Here is an 11,289-nt window from a genome sequence, read left to right on the forward strand (position 1 = left end):
AAGAATAAAAAATATTTAAAAAAAAAATTATCTTCGTTAAAAGACCGCTTCCTTCAAATCTTCCACCGGTTCTGTTGCCTAATTCCACCGATGTTATTGGATTATATATGTTTTTGTATAGGGAGCCCGGTGTAGCACATCCATGTTGTTATTCAGCCTGGTGCTGAATCTATTCAGCCCGGTGCTGTTGCTGCTGCTGCTGCTGCTGATGATGATGATGATGATTATTATTATTATTATTATTATTATTATTATTATTTAAGGCGGTAAGCCGGCAGAATTGTTAGCATGCCGGGCAAAATGCTTAGCAGTACTTTGTCTGTCTTTTTGCTTTGAGTTCAAATTCCACTAAGGTTGACTTTGCCTTTCATCCTTTTGGGGTCGATAAATTAAGTACCAGTGAAATTTCCCAATTCCCTAACTGGATGGGACACCAGTCTGTCACAGGATTACTCATTTTTGCCAGCTCAGTGGACTGGAGCAACATGAAATGAAGTGATTTGCTGAAGAACACAACATGTTGCTCAGTCTAGGAATCGAAACCACAATCTTATGATCATGAGTCCAATACCCTAACTGTTAAGCTACATGCCTCCACTAGTTGAGTACTGGGGTTGATGTAATTGAATAAGCCTTCCTTCAAAATTTCAGGCTTTATTACTATATTACTTACAAAGGATTATGTATAACTTCATAAGCAATGAAGCACTGATTTCACTGTACTTGCTGAAGAAATGTTGTGAGAATTTCTAAGCTGATATGAAGGAAAGATCATAAATTTTTGTAGAAAAATAGATTTGTTTAGAGAATAATTAACTCAAAGACAACACTTGCATGAAAAACAATGATTAAATTTTAAAACGGTATTGTATTGCATCATCACGTCACAACCAATCTTCAGATTGAGCCAAAAGAGCTTACATTTCCATAGCTCTTCAAAATTACTGATACCATCTGTCATTTACAATTCTTCACAGAAGCGTTACCATTTCTGTTTACTTATTTATCTATTTATTTATTTTACTTTTTCAGTGACAGGTATGATTTGAACTCTGGATTAACAGAGGTATATTCGTTTTGTATACTTTCTGCGTTCTGAATACAAATTCTTTTGAGATCAACTTGTGAAGTAGGAAAATAATTATTATTTTCAAAGCATGAACTGGTTATATTTGTTTTATATTTGTTTTTCATTTGTTATTGTTTTTAACGGTTTCACTCATTAGTGTGTCGCTATGTGAGGTGGGTGGGGGAGGATCGTTCAAGTGAGAATCAAACCTATCAGACCCTGGTATTTATTTTATCAAGTTTTATTTGTGGAACCACTAAGTTGCAAGACATTAAGAGGAGGACACATAAACACATACACACACACATACAAACATGTGTGCATATTATTATGTGTGTATATATATAAGACGGCAAGCTGGCCGAAACGTTAGCACACCGGGCGAAATGCTTAGCAGTATTTCATCTGCTGTTACGTTCTGAGTTCAAATTCCGCCGAGGTTGACTTTGCCTTTCATCCTTTCGAGATCGATAAATTAAGTACCAGTTACGCAGTGGGGTCGATGTAATCGACTTAATCTCTTTGTCTGTTCTTGTTTGTCCCCTCTATGTTTAGCCCCTTGTAGGCAATAAAGAAATAAGAATCGTTAGTACGCCGGGCAAAATGCTTAGGGGCATATCGTCCATCTTTATGTTCTGAGTTCAAAGTCAACTTTGTTTTTTCAGGGTCAATAAAATAAGTAAAAAAGGAAAAGTTTTCTTCTCGAGTCATATTGACTCGTAAGGGTCAGCTTTCATGATATATATATTCCCCACTTGGATGGGATACTGGCCCGTCACAGGATTACTCAATTTTGCCAGCCGAGTGGACTGAAATAACATGAAATGAAGTGTTTTGCTCAAGAATACAATGTGTCCCAGTTCAGAAATCGAAACCACAATCTTACAATTTTGAGTCCAACACACTAACCACTAAGCCACATGCCTCCACAATAAAATAAATATCAGTTGAGCATTGGGGGGGGGGGTCAATGTAATTGACTTACCCCTCCCACGAAATTTGCGCCTTGTATGAAAATTTAAATCCAATATTAAGCATAGCTCTTCCATACATGAGAAACTTTCCACACACGCACATGCTCACACAACAAAATTCATTTTTCTGGTGGTGGTGGTGGTGGTGGTAGTGGTAGTGGTGATGGGAAGAGATTAAAAAGTGATTTGTGATCAAAGCAAAACTGAATTTCCTATCTCCACCTGTTAGGTATATTTACTCAACTACAATATAATCTCAAACATAATACAGCCTTCACTTTTTCTACTTAAAATATCAATAATATACAACTGAGAAGGGTTGAAATATAATACTATCAGCATATACCAGTCTTGGGCAAATTAGTAAACTACAGCCCACAGGACTTGCAGAATGTCAAATCTAATTTTATGAGGAAAATAACATTTAATAAAATTTTGTTTTTTCTTTTTGTAGTACAGCTCATCTGAAAATGAACCATGTCTCATGTGGGTCACTTCTCGTAAAAGGCTGCTCATGCCTCATGTATACTATATTGATTAGTATACTACGCATAAGATAGAATACTATGTATATTACAGAATATTATGTATATAATAGAAGATTACTATTGACTCATACAACAATGTATTTCTATTCAAACATGGTAAAAAAACATATAAGTTTACTGAAAAATGTAACCCTATTGAACATTTGAAAAATAATTGTCCTTAATTTGCATGTTTGAAAAATTTGAATATATAATTAGTTAATTTGCATATTTGATTTGATATTGAACTTGTTATAAAAGCACTACAACGTAGCACACAAGTAAACAGCATACAAAATTTGATAAGTGTGCTACTTATAGAATTGGAAACATTTCATTTACTCAAATTAATTAGACAAACTTAGTCATTTTCTCTGACTATCTCTGCATATGCAGAGAAAATTTTTTGCTGAAGAACCACATTTTCAAGTTTTCTGTTTTACAACTATAATAAATAATACATTTGATTTATTTATAGAGTTTGTTTTGTCAATTTATGTCAAAAGATTTTTTTCAAACGAGAGGTTTAAATTAAAAAAAAGAACACAAAAAACAAACAAACAAACAAAAAACCATCAGCATGTTTTACCAAATTGCATTTCCTGTCAGGTTTCCCTATATTTTGAAAAAACTTTAAACAGCAATAACTTCAGGAAACATTTTCTAATATGCATAATTTTATTTCACCAAATGAAATTTGTTGCCAAGATCTTTAACATATGGCCAGATTTATACATATTCAGATGTGAATGCTTTATTTGCCATACCTGCTAATATGAGGGGGCAGGTGTATGGACTAGGGGGTTAAGTTGGTGGGCTTAAATCCGTAAGGTCAGGGGTTTGATTCTCAGACCAGAGAGCACATTATATCTCTCAGTAGGGCATTTCATTTTGCTCACCTGAAACTGAGCATCTGGGCCAGCTGCAGGTTTAACCCTATGATGGACTGATGTCATGTTTAGAGGTGAGTCTTGTAATTCCAGTCAATTAAATACCATGAAATCTGGGACAATCTCAGCTCTAAATGGGCCTGTTAGATTCATGATAGACTTTTATATCTACTAATGCAAACTAATATATTGTACAGCCTAAGAGCAGTGAGCTGGCAGAAACATTAGCACGCTGGGCAAAATGTTTCTTTCTTTTTTTCTCTTGCCTTTAACCCTCCAACGTTCTGGGGGAGGGTTATAGTCAAACATATTGACCCCAATACTCAGCTGGTACTTATTTTATTGACTCCCAAAAGACGAAGTCGACTTGGTGGAATTTGAACTCAGAACATAGCGGCAGATGAAATATCACTAAGCATTTAGCCCAGCATGCTAATGATTCTGCCGGCTTGCCACCGTAATATTAATACTGATAATAACAATAGATTAATAAATAAATAAATAAATAATGAGAGAGAATTAAGAATAACTATTAATTGATATAGACCTAGAAATATAATTTGAGACAAAAAAAAAAAATTCTACAATTTTACATCACGAGCATTAAATAAATATATATTCATTTTATGGTTATTGTGGAAAAAGGAAATAAGCAAATGGAATATTTTTAAGATAAAAGAGTATTTTCAAATAAAAGCCAAACATTTAACACTAAGCAAAATTCAAAAAGCTAATTTAAATTCTTTTACACGAGTGTTTGATCTGAAAATGCACTTTCTTTCTTTGTTAGATTTCTTGAAATATTTCTTAATGTTTCTTTGTTTTGTTGACTTCTGTTTAATAGTGATCAATGCATTTTTAAGCATATGCACTTGCATAATTTGTTACATAGAGAAACTTGGCTTCTGTTCAGAATAAGAAAGAAAGGTATCCATGCACGAATGAGCTTTAGGCGAAGATAGTTTAGCAATTGTTTCATTTCTAATTTCGTGTTTAGTCAGAAACAGGTTGTTGAAGCTTGATTCTCTGAAACTTACAGCATGGTCAAATAATCTCTTGATTACTGTCTCAACATGTTATCCTTCTCGATGGGAATTAGGCACACACACACACACAAACACACACACACACAACATATTGCTTGTTTGATTTGACAAATGAACAGCTCGTTCATTAACTACATGAACAAGCATTTCATGAATTCAGTGGCAGTTTGGCAAAGTTGTTTGAGTGTTGGACAGATTCATCATCATCTTCAATGTTCTCCCCTTCTTTTTCTTCTTCTTCTTCTTCTTCTTCTTCTTCTTCTTCTTCTTCTTCTTCTTCTTCTTCTTCCTCCTCCTCCTCTTCCTCCTCCTCCTCCTCCCCTTCTTCCTTCTCTCCCATCCTCCACCTCCTCCTCCCCTTCTTCCTTCTCTCCCATCCTCCACCTCCTCCTCCCCACATCCCCACACCATCCTCTCCCCTCCTTCCCCTCTTCTTTTTCTTATTCCTCCCCTCTTCTTCATCCTCCTCCTACTCTTCCTCCTGCTCATCATTAACATCCCTACCTCTTCTTCATCATCAACATCCTTGTTGTCATCCTCAATATCACCACCACCATCATCACCACTACCACCACCACCACCACTGCATTCACTCTATCTTCACCATCATCACCACCACCATCATCATTACCCTCATCATCTTCATTAATAGCACCTTCATTACCATCTTAACATCCACTTTCATGGTCAGACAGAATTCATCGAGACAAATTTTTCTTCTGCCCTTCCTGTCAGCAACCTTCAGTAGTTTCCAAATAAGGCAATGTTTCCCCCATAATCAGACATGTTTTCATGGAAGACTGAAAATGAAAGCCACTGCTTCTATGACAGTAATAGCCACTTACACCTATCATACAATATCAAGTCAAAGAAATTTAAACACATACACAGACCCTTACACGCATACATACATTTATACATGTATGTATGTATATATCATTTAATGTTCACAGTAAATAGTCAGAAGTTAGAGATGTAAATAGTCAGAAGTTACAGCGTCTCTTAAGGATAACCTAAATGCAAAGGAGAATTACATTGGGTTATGTGAGGGTGATTTCAAAAGTTGTTATGCAAACCACCTCTCTACTTTTTGGTACATTGACAAAAGCCACTAAGTTGGCAAGCTACATTCGGGGTTTGAAGATCAACTCCACACCACATACAATCAAATGGAAAATTGTAGAGAAGTCCATACCATATGTTAATCCATCTAAGAAATGCAACTTATGCGTAGCTGAAAGATCGCATATCCTTTTTAGATCTAAGAATTCCACTGCACTGCTGAATTCCAGATAAGAAATTTTCAGCAAATGCAAACATACGGATAAATTTCTGTTGGCAAACCGAAGGGTACCACCCTCTTCAGATTGAGCTGCTGTCTCATAGACTTTGGATCCTCTCCACTAAATCATTCTCAACAGCTAGCTTTATTATGGCGTTTTTTCATGCTTCCACTTTTTACATCTGCCATCTTCTAATTTTTTTCTCATAATTTCTCGTTTCAGTGTCCTGATTTGTAAATTTAATAGGTCATTTGTTCAGAGCCCAAAGATTGCTTGAAGAAATGAAACAAGGTGTGTTATAAAAAATCTGCCTTGACAGCTCCAATGCATGAAACTGTTAGAAGATTACAGAGGGGGAGTGCTAAGCAGTGACGAGTAAAATTCTAATCTTATTATCATTCTTAATATGCTTGAGGCATGTTCAAACCAGGGAACAAGCTACTCACTGTGTTTTGTCATGGAAAAATATATCCCATTTGTTGAGAAATGGTGTTAACACAACATTTCGGCTGATATACCCTCCAGCCTTCATCAGGTGTCTTGGGGAAATTTCCAACCTGGGTTCTCATTCCTAAGGTTTTTCTCGATGTTCTTCTTCTTCTTCTTATTATTATTCAGGTCACTACCTGGAATCGAACTTGGAATCATGGGGTTAGTAGCCCACGCTCTTAACCACTACGCCATATGTCCCAAGACACCTGATGAAGGCTGGAGGGTATGTCAGCTGAAACATTGTGTTAACAACAAACAAGATGAGGACAAATATCTGTCAATTGTAAATAATGTAAATAATGTAAAATTGTAAAGTTATCATCAGTCCAAATATGCTTGATGCACATTTTGAACTGGTGAACAAGCTACTCACTGTGTTTTATCTTTCAATCAGCTCATAGCGCCACCTGTCTGGTGTCTATGACCAAAGAGGAGTTAACTGCTTCAAAATGCTTGCATCTCACGGTCTGGGAAGGTGGCGCTGCAAGCTGATCTAGATGTATACACACCATTTGTCAACAGACAGGATATCTTCTCCATGACAAAATACAGTGAGTAGCTTGTTCACCAGTTCAAACGTGCCTCAAGCTTATTCAGACTGAGAATAACATTATAATTAGAAGGTTGTATCTTTATGCTATGCTTCTTAACCATTTATTGCCCATGGACCCCATTGATTGTTACTTTATTCAGATGGACCCTCCTAGCCATTCAGTGTTTAAAAAAAAATATCATATATTTTTATCATCATCATAATCATCATAATCATCATAATCATCATCATCATCATCATCATAATCATCATCATCATCAACACCATCATCCTTTAACATCTGTTTTACATCCTGACATGAGTTAATTCAATATTCATTTCTTTATTATTGCCCACAGGGAGCTAAACATAGAGAGGACAAACAAGGACAGACAAAGGGATTAAGTCAATAACATCAACCCCAGTGCATAACTGGTACTTATTTAATCGACCTTGAAAGGATGAAAGGCAAAGCTGACCTCAGTGGAATTTGAACTCAAAATGTAATGGGTTAAGGAACAGTGATACAATATAAAGAATACTGCTTTATGAACTGCTTAATATAAAAAGTGTAGCCAGTCAATGCTTGCAAGTGAGGATGACTCAGTAACATGTACCATGTTTTTATTAATTGTTTTAGATGCTCTGAAGGCATATGTAGACATCGACATTCTCTTGGCTCCTCACCTTTGAGCCTGTAGCACATTCAGAATGAGAGGGCTGGTGCAAGAGAGTACCACACAAGTGCCTGGTTGGTACTCATTTACAATTGAGTAAATGAGTAAGGTGAGTAATGCGAATAATGTGAAATGAGGTTCCCTTGATTAAGGAACTGAAGCATTGACTTTATGATTATTAGCTGAACACCCTAACTCTCAGGCCATGTGCTTTCACAACTTCTAAAATATTCAACAAGCAAACTGGGAAGAAAAATAAAATCAGACGTTGTAAAATTTTAGTAAAAAAAAATAAAAGGCATTTTGAAAATAAAACTAAAATTCTACATCTCACAGCAGAAGTGTTATATAATGAATATATGTTTATTATATGGTAATTGCACAATAAGGAAATAAGCAAATCAAATATTTTAAAGATAAAAGAGTATTTCCAAATAGAAACAAAACATTTTTACTTCAGCAAAATTCAAGAAGCTAATTTAAATTCTCCAACATGACTGTTTGATCTGTAAATGTACTTTCTTTCTTCAATGGATTTTTTAAAGAATTTTCTAATGTTGTTTTGTTTCACTGATTTCTGTTTTGTAGTGATTGGTGCATTTTAAGCATGTGCACTTGCATAATTTGCTGCATAGAGAAACTTGGATAGCGTTCAAAATACAAAAAAAAAAAAAAGGAAAATATTAATGCTCAACTGAACCAATGACCAAATTATCTTTACAATTGTTTCATTTCTATCTCATCTTTGTTCGAAAAAGACAAAAAAAAAAAATTTGCTGAATCTTGATTTTAGGATTAACCACACTGTCAATAATCTCCTGATATGAAAAGCTATGGGTTAATTCAATATCAATGTTAATTGCTATTTCATTGATACCTTTTACCCCACAAGATAATAAAATATATTTTCTATGGATGCTTCTTCTGTCTGCATTATTTCTTTTGTGTTCCACTGAGCATAAAATTCAGCAAAATCCACTTCATCTTCGACATCAGAAATTAAATTGCTCAGCATTATAAATAAGCCAAAATTTTAGCAATGTTCCCAAAAGAGTAATAGGTTTTAACAGAAGTCCATATAATACCAGATAACTTTTAAATTGACAATAACAATCAGGGACAGAAATTTTGATGCAGATTAACTGTTTTATAAAAATCATTTCTATAGCGACATTTAAAATTATGGATAAAAGCCCCAGTCCATCAGTTTAATGACAAAAGTGATATTGAGTTGTAAATAACAAGAAACGTTTCCACAATCCCAAATTAACTTAAATTCAATGAGATGAACTCAGTGGTTACCAAGGTGAAAGACGCATTCAACATTTAACCTTTTAGCATTTAAACAAACCATGTCTGGCCAAAATAATTTACCTGTTTTATCTTCAAGCTGGCCAGATCTGGCCTGTCACACTTAGTCTACAATGTTTTTCTAAATAAAAATAAAATCCAAGTTGCAGATATAGCTGTGCAGTACAAAGCCTGCTTCCCAACTTACATGGTTCTAGGTTGAGTCCCACTGTATGGCACCTTGGGCAAGTGTCTTCTACAATAGCTTCAGGCTGACCAAAGCCTTGGGAGTGGATTTGGTAGACAGAAACTGAAAGAAGCCTGCTGTATATATATATATATATATATATACATGTATGTATGTATATATTTATGTGAGTGCCTGTGTTTGTGTTTGTACCTCCACCATCGTTTGGCAATCGATGCTGGTGTGTTTACATCCCCATAACTTAGTGGTTCAGCAAAAGAGACTGATAGAATAAGTACTAGGCTTACAAAGAATAAGTCCTGAGGTCGATTTCTTCAACTACAACCATTTAAGGTGGTGCTCCAGCATGTCCTCAGTCAAATGACTGAAAAAAGTTAAGGAATAAAAGAATATCATTGAAATCTCGAATCTACAAAGTAATGCATGACTAATCCATATCAATGTGTATAAATAAATATTACATTTCATAGAGTGATCTGAATTTTAAAAGGTTAAAGATTTATCTATATTACTCAAATCAAACTACAGTTGCTAATCTGTATATAAACCAATCTTTATAAGATTCTTTATCCATCCATATATTTTTTAATCTCACAAGAAATTGATAAATGCAATTTAAATGTAATTGAACCAAATTCGATGACTGACACCTGTGTCAGTGGAGCGCTAACAGCACCGTCTGAGCGTGATCGATGCTAGAGCAGCTGTCTGGCTTCCGTGTCAGTGGCATGTAAATAGCACCATTTGAGCATGATCATTACCAGCGTCGCCTTACTGGCACTTCTGCCAGTGGCACGTGAAAAGATATTCGAGCGAGGTCATTGTCAGTGCCACTGGACTGGCTCCTGTGCAGGTGACATGTAAATAACACCATTTTGAGCATGGCTGTTGTCAGTACCACCTGACTGGCCCTTGTGCCGGTGGCACGTAAAAGCACCCACTACACTCTCAGAGTGGTTGGCGTTAGGAAAGACATCCAGCTGTAGAAACTCTGCCAGATCAGATTGGAGCCTGGTGCAGCCATCTGGTTCGCCAGTCCTCAGTCAAATCGTCCAACCCAAGCTAGCATGGAAAGCGGATGTTAAACGATGATTATGATGATGATGATGATGTTTTCAACCAGGATCCATATGGCCCCTGAGGGTTCATATTTGATTTTGAGCACAGCAAAATAGCAAACTGGGGATCCACAATATAATATTTCAAATGCCCCTAAAAAAACTTTGCTTTTGATGTGTGTACTGGTATGTATTGCAAGAAACAGCTTGATTTCTTCCCCTAACATTTCACATGGTTCAACTCACATAAGTTAACGTGTGAGAAACAAAATAGGAATGTTGAAAGAGGTTTCTATAAAACTAGTCGATAAACACAGAATGGTTATGGGGGCCCACCAGAATAAAACAATAATCAAAGTGATCCATAGATAAAAAAACGGCTGAGAAACCCTGTACTAGAATGACTGGAGCTACCTATTATTAATAGTTTTATTCTGTGGTGTCCAGAGGCATTTGCACATTTAAGAACTGTTAGCTGTTCTGTATTAGGCTTTAAATTACTTGCTTTATTGAAACTTTTCAATGTTTACAATGTTAAACATTTCCAGTGAAGACTGGTTTTATCACCATTGTATATTTGATCAACTGTAAGATTATTTTCCTTGACAAGTTCATCAAATGTTATGCCATACACTTATAGCCACTTCTGAGTCTGCCAGCAATGTCCATTATTTTTCGCCAGTCAGTGTCCATTTTCTGATTCCTCAAAGTATCTTAAATTTAGTCAAGCAAGAAATCGATAAAAGTTTCCAAATCCATTCTCTCATTAAAATCTTTAGCCTTTGGCTAAATTTATAGGTTCAGATATAGTTACACTCTCCAATTGCTTCAATGAAAACCACTCATGCAATATTTTATTGAAATTTTTACTTGTTGCTTTATGCACATTTCTCCTGTCTGCTATTTTACTGTTAGGCTCAGAAGATGCAGTAAAATCTAAAAGCTATTCTTTTGAGTTCTTATTATCAGATACAGTTGAAGATCAGATATGATATATAGAAGAAAACTGACATCCAAACTAACCACGATTATATTGAAGAGTTATAGGTGAGAGTTTATCTAAATAATAGCTATATCTATCTTTACAGGATCAGACATATGTTCACTTTACAACCACCATAAGGTGGCCAATGTCTTCTGAATGGAATTTGATAGACAAGAGCTGTCTTCCAATCAAGGCATGTTTTATGTGTGTGTACATATATGTATGTATATATATATATATATATATATATATATATAT

Source organism: Octopus bimaculoides, chromosome 3 (assembly GCF_001194135.2).
Source record: "Octopus bimaculoides isolate UCB-OBI-ISO-001 chromosome 3, ASM119413v2, whole genome shotgun sequence".
Classification (NCBI taxonomy): Eukaryota; Metazoa; Mollusca; class Cephalopoda; order Octopoda; family Octopodidae; genus Octopus; species Octopus bimaculoides.